At 33.7% G+C, this 16825-nt stretch overlaps 1 pseudogene; it reads right to left on the bottom strand.

Annotated features, from left to right (window-relative positions):
- Positions 1 to 16825, bottom strand: part of LOC149562393 (putative linoleate 9S-lipoxygenase 5) — an 82186-nt pseudogene that overhangs the window by 6617 nt on the left and 58744 nt on the right.

Below are 16825 nucleotides of genomic sequence, written 5' to 3' on the forward strand. Positions count from 1 at the left end.
TTTTCTTTTGACTAATATAAGTATTTTTGTCTAATTATTTTATATATTGGCAATTGTTCTTAATAAATAATGGAGACTCCAATTTAAATCCTAATAGGGACATATTTGCGGAATTCTAAGTTGCGACCTTTGGTCTTCTATTAGTTGTATTTGTCTCATTGTAGAAAGGTGGATTCTAAGTTAGGACTTTTGGTGTTCCAATTGTTGTTTCTAGTGTAATTGCTTATAAGGAGCTTGAATAAGGTTGTGAGTCTCATGTTGTTGCTCGGATGAGCACAAGATTTGTAAATGATTTCAATATAAAAAAAAATTATGGACACGTCATCAAAATTAAAAAATTAAAAAATTAAAGAATCACACATATTTATATAGGAAAATTAATAATCACTAGTTAGTCTAAAAATGTCAAAACAATATTAAGGAAGTTGTTATCCATTACTTCATAATTACTTGAATTATTTTAATTGTCTTATTTACAAAATTATGTTTCATGTTGGATTCTCTTATATCCTATCATCAAGATAATTTTGCACTGTTACTACTTGGAATCAATGAATTATCAAAGCCCACATTATTTTGATTGGTATAAAATAATTGACTCAAGATTATAATATTGTAATTATGAGTATGATTTTATCATTTACATCAAATGGTTCTTATATAACGAGAACAATCAAAATAGGTACATATGGAAGCTCTTTAGAGTCAATAGTTATTGATTAGTTTTGAACTAGATTTTCAATTAACTATATGCTAATTTTATAATTTTGTGCATAACATCTTTTAATATTTAGTCAAATTCATTAAGTCAACCAATGTAACCCAATAACTAGAATATATTTTGATTATTAATACATCATAAATGCAAGTTACAATTAGATGTCTAATATTAAAATTTTAACTTGCAATGCTCAAATTTGAAGCATGAAGTATTTTAGATTACACTATAGTCCCATTCAATAAAAAAAGAGAGAGTTGTTCTACAACAAAGTTCCTGCCAAATGCTAGCACGAAAAGGCAGTTTTAGTGTAGATAAAAGACTTCAGCTTTGAGGTAACTAGCTCCAAGTTCATTGGATATTTATCAAATTGCATAAATTGAATGGAAACTAAGACTTCTCATTGAATACTTTCACACTGCACATAGATTGAATGGAAACAAAGACTTGCTTATGATTTTAGAAAAATAATAATGATGCAAGTACTATTTTAAACTAAAGAAACATTTTAATTATTCAAGTAATCTTAGAATAGCAGGGATATAGGGTCTAGTATTGGATAATAATTCTCACTAAAAAAGAATCCAAAATTAATACAAAACATGATATACTATAGGAAAAATTCATAACAAATAGCAACATTGAAACTAACAAAGATCATAACTTTCCAACCATTCAAACTCAAACTGTAAAAAGAATATTTAATAAACTATCAAAAGGAGTACATTTAACTACAATCACAACATATTATAGGTTTAAACTACAATTTACACCATTAGACATTCAAACCCTAAACCTATGTAATGCTTATGTTAGGAACACAATAATTGAGATGACAATTGGGCCTACTTCCATGGAAAAGAGGGCACATTTAGGTGATTCCTATGGACAAGTGTGAGAAAAAGTTAGGTTAAATATTAGATAAATATAAGAATATAAAAAGACAAGTATAAAAATAAGTTTCCCACATAGTAGGCTCAATAGTTCTGCAAGAAAGGTTGTAGTATGTAGTACAATTTACATAAATAGTACAGGGAAAATCATTCCATCTTCCTCAAATTGTATTTTACTAGTTAATTAGATACATAGAAAGCTTAAAATCAATAAATTCAATATTAGAAGAAATGTTCAATTTGGATGGAAATGGTGTTTTTGTGCAATTAGAACATCTTTTATATCCAATAGGCACCACTTGGAGTACTGGAATTCAAATAGATCATAATAGAGCTTGCCTATTCAACGAAAGGAGGAAATATTTTCAACCAAAATAATCATTTTTAGAAGTTTATTATATAATGCAATAACATATTTCATTGAAAACATTTCATCATCATTACAACATAAATCGTGAACTTAAGCATCATGTAGAAGGATATCAGAAGGGTTTGTTAAAAAGTAGAAAACTAAGTGGTATCCATGTTCTGGATGTAACAATTGAAGTAAATATATATCAAGAATTATCATTCGCTAAAATTGAAATTTATCAATATTAAAAAATGAGGACATATAAGAAGTTATCACCATCTGATTGGAGCCAACTAATTTCCACATAGAGAATACACAAGTTAGAAATAATCATCACACTTGAAGTAGATCAACAAATACTGAATAGAGTTTATCTCAATTAGTTGATAGCACTAATTATTTCAGGAGAAGTTATAAAATGGACAGTTAGGTCCCTATAAATAGATTCTAATTTTTTTACAATAAAAATAAGAATAACGAATCAAGTTAAATACTTTGAAATATGACAAATGAAAAAATTTATGAGCGTGAAAGCCATGCTATTAAACAACTGTCATGCTCAACAATGAAAATTAAATTATTAAAAATTAAATTCAAATCATCACTTTTAAGAGAACCCTAAATCTATCTAAGTGAAAACAATAAAAATGAAACTGTCAAACACAGATGATTTTTGAAATCTATCATTCCTCCATTAAAATGTTTCATAGGACAAGTTGTTAAAAATAATTTATTTTTCACAGACAACTAAAAAATTTAGTATGAGCTTATAAATCAATTATTCACAATAGAGATGAAAGATATGAATTGAAAATTGAATAAATTTTCTTTTATCAATTAAAATTGTAATTAATAATTTCCTAAATAGGGAATGCATCCATGATTTGTTAGAGTAGGGCAACGACAATTTGGAATATGAAGGCTATTAGATGATCTCTATCATTTTATCATGGTTGTCAAAGTTTGGTTACCAGTGCACTTATAAAGCTTTTCCAATTATTGTGAAAAATGAGATGGTGCTTTGCATTTCCTAATTAGGGGTTTTATTAGAAATTCAATTCAAAATAGAAAACAACTATTGAAAATAGATTGATACAAATATGAAAGTGTGTTTCAATCATTGTTTTGTCACTGATGTCAAACCTGATATGTTGGTAAGATAATTGCTAAGATGATTTGATCAACTAAGATAACAAGAACACCTAGAGGAAAGGTTGAGTTATGATAAAGAAAAGAAGAGAAAAGACCAGTTAAGATAGTGATATTATAGTGCATGGATTTTCTATTTAAGGTTGCAAATGTTGGATACACTGACAAAGTCTAGAAGAACAAGAAAGAAGAATTGAGTCTACTAAGCTTGACTGAGTGGATAGTAGGTGCCAAGTAAAGTTAGTGCAAGTTGAGCAGAAAATCAGTTGGAGCCGAGAAAAGTGAAAATTCAGTGTATGCCAAGTGATACAGTGTAAGCCAAGTAAAGCTTAGTTGATTTCAAGCACTCGTAAACTTTATTTTGTGTTGAGTGATTTAATAGTGGATGTTGTGCACCACAATTTGTGTCGAGCATCAAAAGAAAGTTAATGTCGAGTGACAACATTATGAAAAGACCATGAATTCGATGAATCTGAGCTGACAATTTTGATTTCTTAGATTGTGTGAACCATGTGGAAGATAACTATGATGAGATGGTGGCATAGAATTCACGATAAACCATTTTTAGGAAAATTCAAAGTGGATTCATTGAATCTTACCTAATGCGATGGAGGATGAACAAAAAAAGATCTAAGTTGTCTTTATAAGGGGATACAAGGCATGAAACAATAGTTGGCATGTGCAAGAACCCAAGAAAGGTAAGGAGTCTAGGGTGGTATTTCATATGGTGGCCAAACTATACAGTCTGCAATTAGCATGCAAAGTAAAAGGACTTAAGAGGATGAATGCTTAAAGAGTGAACAAGCTATCAGAGATGAAGTGAATGAAGCCAAGCAGAATGGAGGACTGAACTGAGATCTATAATTTGCAAATTGAGTTGTATTTCTTTATTAGATCAAGCCTTACTATTACTCTCTAATAATTATATTAGTTTAGGTAAAATCCTTTGGATTAAGGTTGACCTAATAGTAATTTGTAAATCCTTTAACTGGGTGGAATTCGAATGGAATAGCCTAAAGTTCTCTAACAAGGCTCACTCCTAACAGGGTGATTGAAATTCTTTAACTAGGTAACATTTAACAGTGTGCATTGTAACCTTTAATAAGGTTGGCCTTTCACACAACATCACTTCAGAAGAGTGAGAATTAGTAGCATTTAAATCATTGTGTCAAATGTGCTATTGAATCTGTTATGTTTCATTCTTACATTTCTGCAAAGTTGATTTGATAGTAACCTACAAGTTTAAGAGTTGTATGATCTAATATTGATGCATGCATAATGAATATGTTTTATGGATATGGTTTCACTAAGTTGTGAAAATATTTATTTGTACATCTGGACCTTGGATAACTAATTCACCCTCAAACCCCACCCCCCACTGCCCCAGTTATTCTGAAGAATTTCAACAATTGGTATTAGAGCCAATTCTTTAGAGGACTAGTTTGAAGGTACTGGAAGAAAAAGATCAAGATGTCAAAAAGAGAGGACCCAAGCTTAATAGAATAACTTTCTTGCATGGAAAATTCTAATGAAGCTACACCTAGGAGGTCTTGGAGACCATGCACAATCTACCATCACCACTGAGCATGTTGACCCTACTGGACCACTAGCTATTGAAGATTTAAAAAAGAAGAAAGAACACAATCAGGCAATGTTGTAGATTGCCTCTGCCCAAAGTTATGCTGAGTTTGATGACATCAAGGGTTGTGACAATGCAAAGAAGATGTGGGATTCTCTTCACAGCATCTATGGAGATGAAGCGAATCTAAAAGTCTTAGAGGTAGGTTCGATGATATGAGAATGCAAGAAGGTGAGAATGTTGCTCAATATTACTCTAGGATAAAAGATGTTGTTAATGCCATGAGAGGAGCTATTGGTAAGATAGATTATGAGATTGTACTAAGAAAAGTTTTGAAAACACTACTAACCATCTATGCTATTATAGTTTCTACAATACAAGAACTGAGATGTATATCAGGTTCTAATCTAACTCTTGAAGGTCTAGTAGGTCGACTCGCTGCTTTTGAACTATCTAATTTTGGCAACTTCAAATCTGACAATGTGGAATATGCTTTTAAAGCTAAGCTATCATTTAAAGAACGTTATAAGAAGAAGAAGAAGAAAAAGGTAAAATATGTTTCTAGTGATAGTGATATAGATGAGGAAGATGTGGAACAACTTGAAGCACTACTTGCAAGAAGACTTCTTAGAGGTAAAGGAAAATTCAAAGGTGAGTTACCTATCATATGTTTTAATTGCAATGAAGTTGGTCATATTATTGTTAGATGTCCAAAGAATAAGAATATTAGAGGTGGAGATAAATATAGAAGCAAGAGAGATGAAGACAACAAAGATTACAAAGACAAAAGAAAGAAGTCTTGGTACATTGTAGAAGAGGAAACCAAAGATCGATCAGAGAAACATAATGATGAAGTGATATATGTTGTAATATTGAAGGATGAATTTGATGAGAATGAGGCAACTACTCTAGTGTCTTGTGTGGACAAGAATGAATGATGGATCATTGACAGTGGGTGTTCACATACATGATTGGAGATAAAAGTAAGTTCATTACCTCAAATTATTATGATGGAAATAGTGTAAGGTTTGGTAATGATGCACCATGTCTGATAAAAAAGGTTCTATCAAACTCATAGAAAATATTTCATGTGACAATGCTTATTATGTTGAAGGACTTAACTATATAATTTGTTAAGTGTGTCATAACTGAAAATTTTAGACCGCAAGGTTGAGTTTAAAAAAAAGATTTCTAAGATATATGAGAGTGATGGAAAGCTAATTGGAAAAGGTGATCAAACTAGAGGTAATATGTTCTACATTGATATGAATGATGCTACTTGTCTAGTTGTTGAATATGATGATGTGTGGCTGTGATACAAGATGTTATGTCATGTTAATTTTGATAAATTAGTTATTATTAGTAACATGAAAAGAGTGAGAGGTTTGCCTAAGTTGAAGAAACCTGCCAATATAATTTGAAAACAATTTCAGTTAGGCAAAATGACAAAGTCTAGTTTTAAAAGTAAGACTCATATGTCAAAAGGAATTTTGGAGATTGTTCATATTGACTTGTATGGACCAATTGAAGTGTAGAATTACAAAGGTGATAAGTGTATTACGTTTTTTTGTAATGTCCCTATCTTTTTAGCCTCTTAATGGAGTTCTTAGCCTTTCATTCTTTGAAGGCTAAGTGGAGAAATAAGGTGAAATAATTAAATTAGTTTCTTATAAAGTCATTAAATAATTTAAAAACTAAAAGGTGCCTTTATATTTAATTAATTTAATTAAAAAGTGACTAAAATAAATATTAAATCATAAGTCACTAAAATAATATTATATTATATGGAAAAGGGAATCTTCTAGAAGCATAACTAATTATTGCTGGAAAGGTGGAAGCTTCTAGAAAAGTGCAATAAAATAATATTTTATGTTCTTCTAGAAGGGGTGAAGGAATAGAATAAATAGAGGAGAGAGCCTCATTGCAAGGCATCCAAATTTGATATTGACATTTGCTTATGTACTTGTGGAGCCAAGGGTTTTTGCAGGACATTTTAGTCATTGAGAATGATAACTCTCTTTCATTGGTAACTTTGAGGTTGTGAAACTAATATTGTTGCATTTGCTAGAGGTGATATGTCAGTCATCTCATTGAAGCTTATTGAGTTTTTGCAGTAATTCATGAAGAAGATACACTTCAAATTTAAGGATCATTCAATGCCCTCATTTTATCTATACTTTGGAAGGAGTTAAACAACTAATTGAAAGGCATATTAGGAAGTTTATACCCATCTGCTATAGTGTCATCACTGCAGGAATTGTGACTAGTGTCGTCGCTATAGGAATCATGAATAGTGTTATCACCACAGTGGTCATGAATAGTATTGCTACAATGCTGTGAACAATACTGCTACAGTGCATGACAGATTTTGATCAGTTTTAAAGCTACCTACCAATCTCAGGTTCCCTTCATTTTATCTTCATGTTTATGCAGTATCTAAAAATACATCTACATGATCTTGTATGGATAGTCTAGTTAGATTATTGAAGGCATTGTAACCTGGTTTTATATCAACAAAATATCAATTTTGAAGTTTGAAATATAATGTTAGTGTTCATGCCAACTGTTTGACATAATGTCACTTGTTTATAAGTGTTAATTTGCATTGAATAGATGTCATAAAATGCATCAAGAAAAAAAAGAAAAAAGAGTTGCATTTCATGTTAGGTGTAGACTAAGTAGAAGAGAAGTCATTTTTTAGTCATCCTATGATATTAGAAGTCATCTTTCTTATTCTAAAAACAAACTGAAAATAAAATCAGTCATATATCCCTCTGCTGTACAAGTGTTTGACAAAATTTCTAAAAGCAAATATAACAAGTTTCAATCAAATTTGGATAGGGATATTACAGTGGTATCAGAGCTTTCATCCTGCCATCCTATGATCAGTCAAACAATAGATGAGTGAGAGAGAAATCAAATGTTATAATAGGGAACAACAGAGACAACAATATCAGAATCCTCAAGTTGAAGGAGATACATTCTTAGAAGCATTAAGAGAAAGAGAGACTGGCAAAACAGTTCAAAATATGGTAGAAGAAGAAAATAGGGATGCAAGAGCTGAAAGGAAATTTGATACTATGCTTGATATGATGGCACACTTATTAGCAAAAATGGATCAACAAGCCACTCAAAATCAAAACACAGTTGAACATAGTGGAGTTAATGAGGAAAGGTCTATACATCCCACTAAAGATACTAGCAGATTGGCCCCTAGCCCTTTTTCTCCCACCTTTACACCAAGAGAGGAACAACCACATGTTGCTCTAGCTATTTCTTTTGGAGACGAAGCTAGATAGGCCTACTTGGAGTATACCGCTCCCCCTTCTAATATGAGAGAAATATGGACATTCGATGAATTCATGATTCAAACAAATAGGAGAGGAGGAAGGAATGATCACTATGCTCGAAGAAATGACTATCAACAAACACTTGGTAAGATTTGCATGTCTTACTATGATGGAAGTAACAAATGCACAGCTAGGTCTTGGGTTCAAAAGCTTGATAATTATCTTTCTTTGAGACCAATGCCTGAAGAGGATGCCATAAGATTTGCCACACTACATCTTGAAGGAACTGCTCATGAGTGGTGGTATCATGGGTTAGTCACTCTTGGACACAACCTCATGACTACATATGAGGAGTTTACAATAGGCTGATTGAAAGGTTTGATGTCAAAGATCCTGAGGTGAGTTTTCATGAATTGGCACAACTAAAACAACATGGTTCCCTTGATGCTTATATGAATGACTTCCAATAGTTATTGGTCATGGTTTCTAACATCAGTGAAAGAAGATTGGTGGTCTTATTCATAGAAGGATTGATGGAGCCATTGAAGGGTTGGTTGAAAGCTTTTGATCCTCCCTCACTACAAGAAGCAATGAAGAAGGCATGACGCATGGAGTTCACTAGCCCTACTAGCAAGTTTACATCAAAGGGAACATTTTCCAATCGTGACAACAAGAAGTTTCCTAAGGAGGAAAAAGCTAAAGGTAAGTCTACTTTTTCATTTGACTGTGAGACTCTTAATGATTTAAGGAAGAGGAAACTATGCTTCTATTATAAGGGACCATATGATATTAACCATGATTTCCCTATGAAACCTAAGGGGAAGTCAAATCATGCAATGTGGGCACTAGTTGAAGATTTTGATTCAAACTAGCAATCTAAAATTAATGATTTAGAACCAAAAAAATTAGAACATGATGAAGAATGAGAGGAAGAGGTGAAGATTAAAGAGGCTCATCTCACAAGTATTTAGCAAGAAGGGTCTTTTAGGATGTGAGGGGTTCTTTCTAGTCAAAATATTATTACACTTCTTGATATAGGTGTGACACATAATTTCATTGATGCTAGGCTTGTTGAGAGGTGTGGTATACATACTGAGGAGTTTGAGGGAATTTAAGTTAAGGTTGCTAATGGTTACACTCTTAGGTGTGTGACAAGATGATTTCAAATTTTCCCATGCGCTTGAATAATTATGAGTTGAAGGAAGATTTTTATGTGGTGAACATGGGAGACACAAAAATGGTTTTGGGAATGACATGGTTACATGACATAGGAATATTCACCCTCAACCTTCATGAGATGGAAATGAGATTTGAGGTGGATGGAAAAACTCATGTGTTGAAAGCACTCATAGATACTAATTGCAAGACTATTTCTTCTAGGAAAATGGAAATTCTCTTGCATCATGACATGGTTGAGTGTGAAGCAGGTTGTGTTTTGAAGCCAACATAGGAAGAGCAGAAAAAACTTATTTATCCTCCTAATATACAAGAGTTGAGGATCAAGCATGATAAGGTCTTTAGCGAGATTCCACTTGGTAGACCTCCAAATAGAGGATAGAGCACATCATCGAATTGGATGAGGGTGCTAAGCTCATGATAGTCACTTCCTATAGGCACCCTAAGAAGCTTAAAGATGAGATAGAAAAAACTATCAAGGAGTTGCTAGCTATGGGGCATATTAGAAAAAGTAAGTCACCTTTTGCTTCATCAGTAATATTGGCTAAAAAGAAGGATGTTACTCTAAGGATGTGTATTGATTATAGAATGCTTAACAAGAGAACAATCAAGAACATATATCGCATTCCAAAGATTGATGAGTTGATTGATGAATTGCATGGTGCCAAGTACTTCTCCAAAATTGATCTGAGATTGGGTTACCACCAAATTCATGTGAGGGAAGAAGATATTGAGAAGATAGCTTTTTGTTTCCACTGTGGACATTTTGATTTTGTGGTTATGTTGTTTGGGCTAACTAATGCCCTTGCTACATTCCAATCTACTATGAATAGGGTATTTCATTCACAATTGAGGTGATTTGTGTTAGTCTTCTTTGATGATATCTTGGTTTATAGTAGGACATGGGAAGAGCATCTTGCACATCTTGACATAGTTTTGGGTATTCTTGGTAATGAATCTCTATATGCCAAGGAATCTAAACGTGACTTGGGCATGACAAAATTATTATATTTGGGTCACATCATTAGTGCAGAAGGAATTTAGATGCATCTGAATAAGGTCAAGAAAATTGTTGAGTGGCTACTCTGACAAATCTGACACAACTTAGAGGATTTTTGGACTTATGTGGCTTCTATCGTAGATTTTTCAATGGGTATTCTCGCCATGCAGCACCACTTATAGATTTGACCAAGAAAGGAGCCTTTTTTTGGACTCGTGAGGCACAAGAATGCTTTGAGATGTTCAAATGGCTTATGACTACTTGCCCAGTGCTTGGATTTCTTGATTTCACTAAACCCTTTGAGTTGCAATGTGGCACTTCAGGTGAGGGGATTGGAGCTGTCCTTATGCAAGACAAAAATCCAATTGCATATGAGAGCAGGAAGGTGAGAGGTCCAAAGAGGAGCTATAGTATATATGACAAGGAAATGTTGGCCATTATGCATGCACTAGCCAGGTTCAGGCAATGCTTAGTGGGTAGTCAGTTCATTGTAAAAACAAAGCATAATAGCTTGAGACATTTCCTTGGGCAACGAGATCTTAATGACCATCAATAGAAGTGGGTAAGTAAGTTGCAATCTTATGACTTTGACATTTCTTTTGTTAAAGGTTCACAGAATATAATTACTGATGCCTTGTCTTGCTTACCACATTTGAGCTCTATGGCTGAGGTTTTAGAGGATTAGAATCATTTGATTATGGTAGAATATTCTAAGAATTTTTGGGCTTTAGGTATTATTGATGGGTCACTGCAGGATGATAGGTACACGGTGGTGAATGATCTTATCATTTACAAGGGGAGGATCTTCTTGACTCTAGGATCAGAAGTATAGAACACAGTAGTGAGGTCCTTTCATGATTCACCATTGGTAGGCCATCTTAGGTATTTCAAAACCTATTGACAGGTTTGGGAGAGGTTCACTTGGAAGGGACTAAAATTTGATGTTCTACAATATGTTAGGGAGTGTGTTGTTTCTTAGTAGAACAAACAGGACCATACATATCTTGCTGGTTTATTATAGCCACTTCCAATTCTAGACAGGAAGTGGGAATGTATATCCATGGACTTCATCATAGGGTTGCCATAAGCGCAAGGTAAGGATTGCGTATATGTGGTGGTTGATCACTTGACCAAGTTTGAACATTTCTTTCTAGTCACTATTTCATATTCAACCACATAGGTTGCCAAACTATTTTTTTATGAGGTGTTTAGATTGCATGGATTACCATGAAACATTATTAGTGACTGAGACAGTTGGTTTATGAGAAATTTATGGAAGGAGATTTTTAGATTGTGTGGGACTGAGCTTTCTCCAAGTACTAGTTACCACCCTCAGACAAATGGATAGATGGAGATAGTCAAGAAATGGGTGGAAGGGTACCTCAAAAATTATATTGTTGGGTAGCAAAAAGGGTGGGTTAAGTGGATATACCTTTGTGAGTACTGCTACAGTACCACTTACCATCTTTCTATTCAGATGACACCATTCATGGCCTTGTATGGTTATGAGGCTCCTAGCTTTCTTTATTTTTTGATGAGTGATAGTAGAGTGCCTAATGCTGGAGACATGTTACAGGAATATCAAGATATCATGAGGGCTCTTTGTGAAAACATCCGGAAGGCACAAAACCAACAAAAATAGTATGTAGATCAAAAGAGAGTGGAACACTCTTTTGAGGTTGGGGACATGGTGTATTTGATGTTGTAGCCCTATAGGCAGTCTACTCTCAAAGAGAGTGGTGTAGAGAAGCTCAAGTCATGATACTATGGACCATTCTGAGTCATTAGGCATGTGGGTGAGGTGTCTTATGAGCTAGAATTATCGACAGACAACAAAGTGCACAATATTTTCCATGTATCACACCTCAAGAAGGTATTGGGACATCATGTGGTTCCTTCTGTAGTTCTACCACCCTTATATGATGAGGGTAAGTTGATTTTGATACTAGAGGCTATATTAGATTTTAGAGAGAAGCAATTGAGAAGCCATGTCATTAGAGAATATTTGATTAAATGGAAAGACCTACCTATTGAGGATGCTACATGGGAGAGTGAAGAGATTCTGCAACATCCAGAGTTGAGATTACTTGGGGACAAGCAATTTCTATAGGGGGAGACTATAATGTCCCCATCTTTTTAGCCTCTCAATGGAGTTCTTAGCCTTTCATTCTTTGAAGGTTAAGTGGAGAAATAAGGTGAAATAATTAAATTAGTTTCTTATAAAGTCATTAAATAATTTAAAAATTAAAAGGTGACTTTATATTTAATCAATTTAATTAAAAAGTGAGTAAAATAAATATTAAATCATAAGTCACTAAAATAATATTATATTATATGGAAAAGGGAATCTTCTAGAAGCACAACTAATTATTATTGGAAAGGAGGAAGCTTCTAGAAAAGTGCAATAAAATAATATTTTATTTTCTTGTAGAAGGGTTGAAGGAATAGAATAAATAGAGGAGAGAACCTCATTGTAGAGCATCCAGATTTGATATTGACATTTGCTTGTGCACTTGTGGAGCTAATGGTTTTTGCAGGACATTTCAGTCATTGAGAATGATAACTCTATTTAATTGGAAACTTTGAGGCTGTAAAACTATTAGCTAATATTGTTGCATTTTTTGGAGGTGATATTTCATTCATCTCATTGAAGCTTATTGAGTTTTTGCAGCAATTTATGAAGAAGATACACTTCATATTTAAGGGTCATTTGATGCCCTCATTTTATCTACACTTTGGAAAGAGTTAAACAACTAATTCGAAGGCATATTAGGAAGTTTATACCCATCTGCTATAGTGCCATTACTATAGGAATCATGAATAGTGTCATTGCTACAGGAATCATGAATAGTGTTATCACTACAATGGTCGTGAATACTATTGCTACAATGCTATGAACAATATCGCTACAGTGCATGATAGATTCTGATTAGTTTTAAAGCTTCCTACCAATCTCAAGTTCCCATCATTTTATCTTCATGTTTATGCATTATCTAAAAATACATCTACATGGTTCTATATGGACAGTCTAGTTAGATTGTTGAAGGCATTGTAACCTAATTTTATATTAGAATTTTTATATCACCAAAATATCAATTATGAAGTTTGAAATATAATGTTAGTTTGCATGCCAACAGTTTGGCATAATGTCACTTGGCTGTAAGTGCTAATTTGCATTGAATAGATGTAATATATTGCATCAAGAAAAAATTAAAAAAAGATTTGCATTTCATGTTAGGTGTAGACTACGTGGAAGAGAAGTCATTTTTCAGTCATCCTATGATATTAGAAGTCATCTTTCTTATTCTGAAAACAAACTAAAAATAAAATCAGTCATATATCTCTCTGTTGTAGAAGTGTTTGACAAAATTTCTAAAAGGAAATATAGCAAGTTTCAATCAGATTTGGACAGGGATATTACATGTTTGTTGATGATTAATCTAGGATAATGACTATTATGTTTGTGAAATAGAAATCTGATGCATTTCAAATGTTTCAGTGGTACTTATCAAGAGTTGAGAAGGAAACATGTAAAAATATAAAATGTTTGAGATCTGATAGAGGAGGAGTATTTACATCAAATGAGTTTGAGATTTTTTGTAATGACAGAGGAATCAAAAGGTAGACATCTGCCCCTAGGACCCCTCCACAAAATGGAATTTCTAAAAGGAAGAACAAATCTGTAATGTATTATGCTAGGACACTCACGATGGAGAAGAATGTTGCTTTGAAATACTAGAGAGAGGCTGTAAGTATAACTGTCTATACCTTGAACCATGTGCAAGTTAAGAAAGGTACTCATTCAACACCTTTTGAACTATGGTATGGATACTCACCCAATGCACAATATTTTAAGGTAACTAGAAGTAAATGTTATATCCTCAAGGACAATAGGAATGGAAAATTTGATACAAAGAGTGAAGAAGGTATATTCCTTGGCTACTCCACAAGAAGCAAAGCTTATAAGTGTTTAAATACTAATACTAACAAGGTTGTGGAAGGTGCAAATGTGAAATTTGATGAATATACAAAAGTACATGAGACTGAACCTATGAAGGAACTAGAGGAATAAAAATCATTTGTATACTTTTATGAAGGTATGCCTACTGATGAAGATGTTGTAAATCATGTTGCAAACCAACAACGAGTTTTAGTGACTGTTGAGTCACATATAATGAATGTCGAGTTACATTCAGGAACCAAGCTACAATCAAGTGCCAAATTATAGAATGAAGCTGAGGCACATTCTGATTTTGAGATTAGTCTACATGAAAGAAATGTCGAACTACCTAATATAAAAGTACATAGTAATTTAGAAGTTGACAAACTAGATGAAGAAAATAGAGTTGCACCAAGATTATCAAAGTATGTCACGAGGCATCACCTTCTAGAACAAATTATTGGAGACAAAAATGCTAAACCAATGGCAAGAAACAAGTTGAGAAGTGACACATGTTTTCTTAGCATGCATGAACCAAGGATAGTGAAAGATGCCTTAGAAAATGAGGACTAGAGTAAAGCCATGAAAGAAGAGATTGAACCAATTGAGAAGAACAAGACATGGACTCTAGTTCCCAAACCAAAAGACAAAAATGTGATTGATACTAAGTGGATTTTTAGAAATAAGCTAGATGAAAATGTTGAATTCACAAGCAACAAAGAAATATTAGTTTGCAAGGGGTATGCACAAGAAGAAGGGATAGAGTATGGTGAAGCATTCACTCCTGTTGCAAGATTGGAACGAGTAAGAACTCTACTTTCTTACTCTACATACAAAGGTTTCAAAGTTTATCAAATTGATGTCAAATCTACATTTCTGAATGATATATTAGAAGAAGAGGTTTACATAGGACAACTAGAAGGATTTGTTGATGCTGACAACAAAAACATGGTATGTAGACTACATAAAGCTTTATATGGTTTTAAGTAAGCACCAAGAGCATGGTGTGAAAGGCCTCATAATTATCTTGTGAAGATTAGATTTGAGAGGACCGATGATAAAATCAAACTATAATTGAAGACAAAGAAAGGAAAAGGTATTTTACTATCTGAAATTTTTGTTGATGATATCATATTTAGAGGTCAAGATACTTTATGTAAATCTTTTACAAGGGAAATGAAGAAAGAATTTGAGATGTCTATTTTTGGATAGATCAAGTTCTTTGTGGGTTTGTAAGTACATCAAATGAAATATGGTGATGAAGGTATGCTCTGATACCACTGACGAAGGGCCACACTACCCTTACCAACTCACAACCAAGAATGCAACAATATGAAGACAATTTTATTATACTTGAAAATCCAATACCAATTACATTAACATTTCTACAAGATCTCTCAAGATCCAATCCAAACCCAAGCTAGTCCAGATCCACACTTTGGTAGAAACCTCTGAGATCTCAACTTGTGCTCACAAGCCACCAAGAAACCTCCTTGTTTCTAAACTATAGCCACTAGCTCTTCTCCAACTTTATCCAAGATCCAAGCATAAACTGCCTCACATTCAGCGCTCTTTCAACACTCACAACTCTACCATAATCTTGTTGTAAACTGCCTCACATTTGGTGCTCTGTCCACAGACTCAAGAAAACTCACTCTTCACTTCTTCCTTCTCTTTCACACCTTGAAGCCTTCACACCTTCCACAACTTTCACCTTTCCAAGCTTTCCTTCCAAAGCTTCTACTTCTCGAGCTTCTCCTTCTCGAGCTTCCACTTCTCAAGCTTCTCCAAGCTTGCTTTAGAAATTCTCATATGCCTTGCTTAAATAGGCACTTACCACCCAATACATGACTTATCCACAACCTTTTAGAATTCCTCCACAACCTTATACAACTTCCATAACCTTCTACAATATTCACAACTTTCTACAATATTCATAACTTTCTAGAATTCTACCTACACACCTTGATAAATGGAATGACAACCATTTATTTTTTTAATTTTTTCTATTATGCCACCTATGCACCTCGAAAATAGAAATCCCCTTCCTTTCTTTTCTCCTTTTTCCCTTTTTAAAATTATTTCTCCTCTAATTTTTGTCACTTTCTCTCTCCTCCACTTTTTTTTTTCAATTTTTTTTTTTAATAATAATTTTCCCATGCAAGATGCTCCTGCATCAGACTCCCTCGGTAGATAGAAAAGTGTGTCCCACACTTTGATGCCAAAAGAAAGATCTACCACCATCTTCATCTTCACCAAAGGTTTCCACCTCAACGGGGATAAGAAAACCACCATGCAAATCTTCCACATTTGCATTACTCTATCAAACACCAGAATCTCAACCAATTAGCATGCTCACTCCCAGGAACAAACTGAACATAATTCTTCATCAACAAACCTTCATTCACATCAGCAACTAGTGAATCCATACCAACAATAACAAACTCCACATCAGCACCAACATGTAGATCTCCATCAATACATGCCAAACTAGCAATATCATTGCTCACAACAAGATGCTCTGTAATACATAACTCACCTCCAACAACAACTGGATCATCCACGACTAAGTGCTCTGCAACATACAAGTCACCACCAACATCAACTAGATCATCCATGACCAAATGCTCTATAGTCTCCATGTCAAACTCAACCAATTGATCATGAAAACCAACATCTGTCCCAACATCAACAATGTTAGGAATATCTTCAGCAACAACCTCTAGTT

This window comes from Cupressus sempervirens, chromosome 4, assembly GCF_028749045.1.
Source record: "Cupressus sempervirens isolate cs-2001-9-10 chromosome 4, ASM2874904v1, whole genome shotgun sequence".
Taxonomy (NCBI): domain Eukaryota; kingdom Viridiplantae; phylum Streptophyta; class Pinopsida; order Cupressales; family Cupressaceae; genus Cupressus; species Cupressus sempervirens.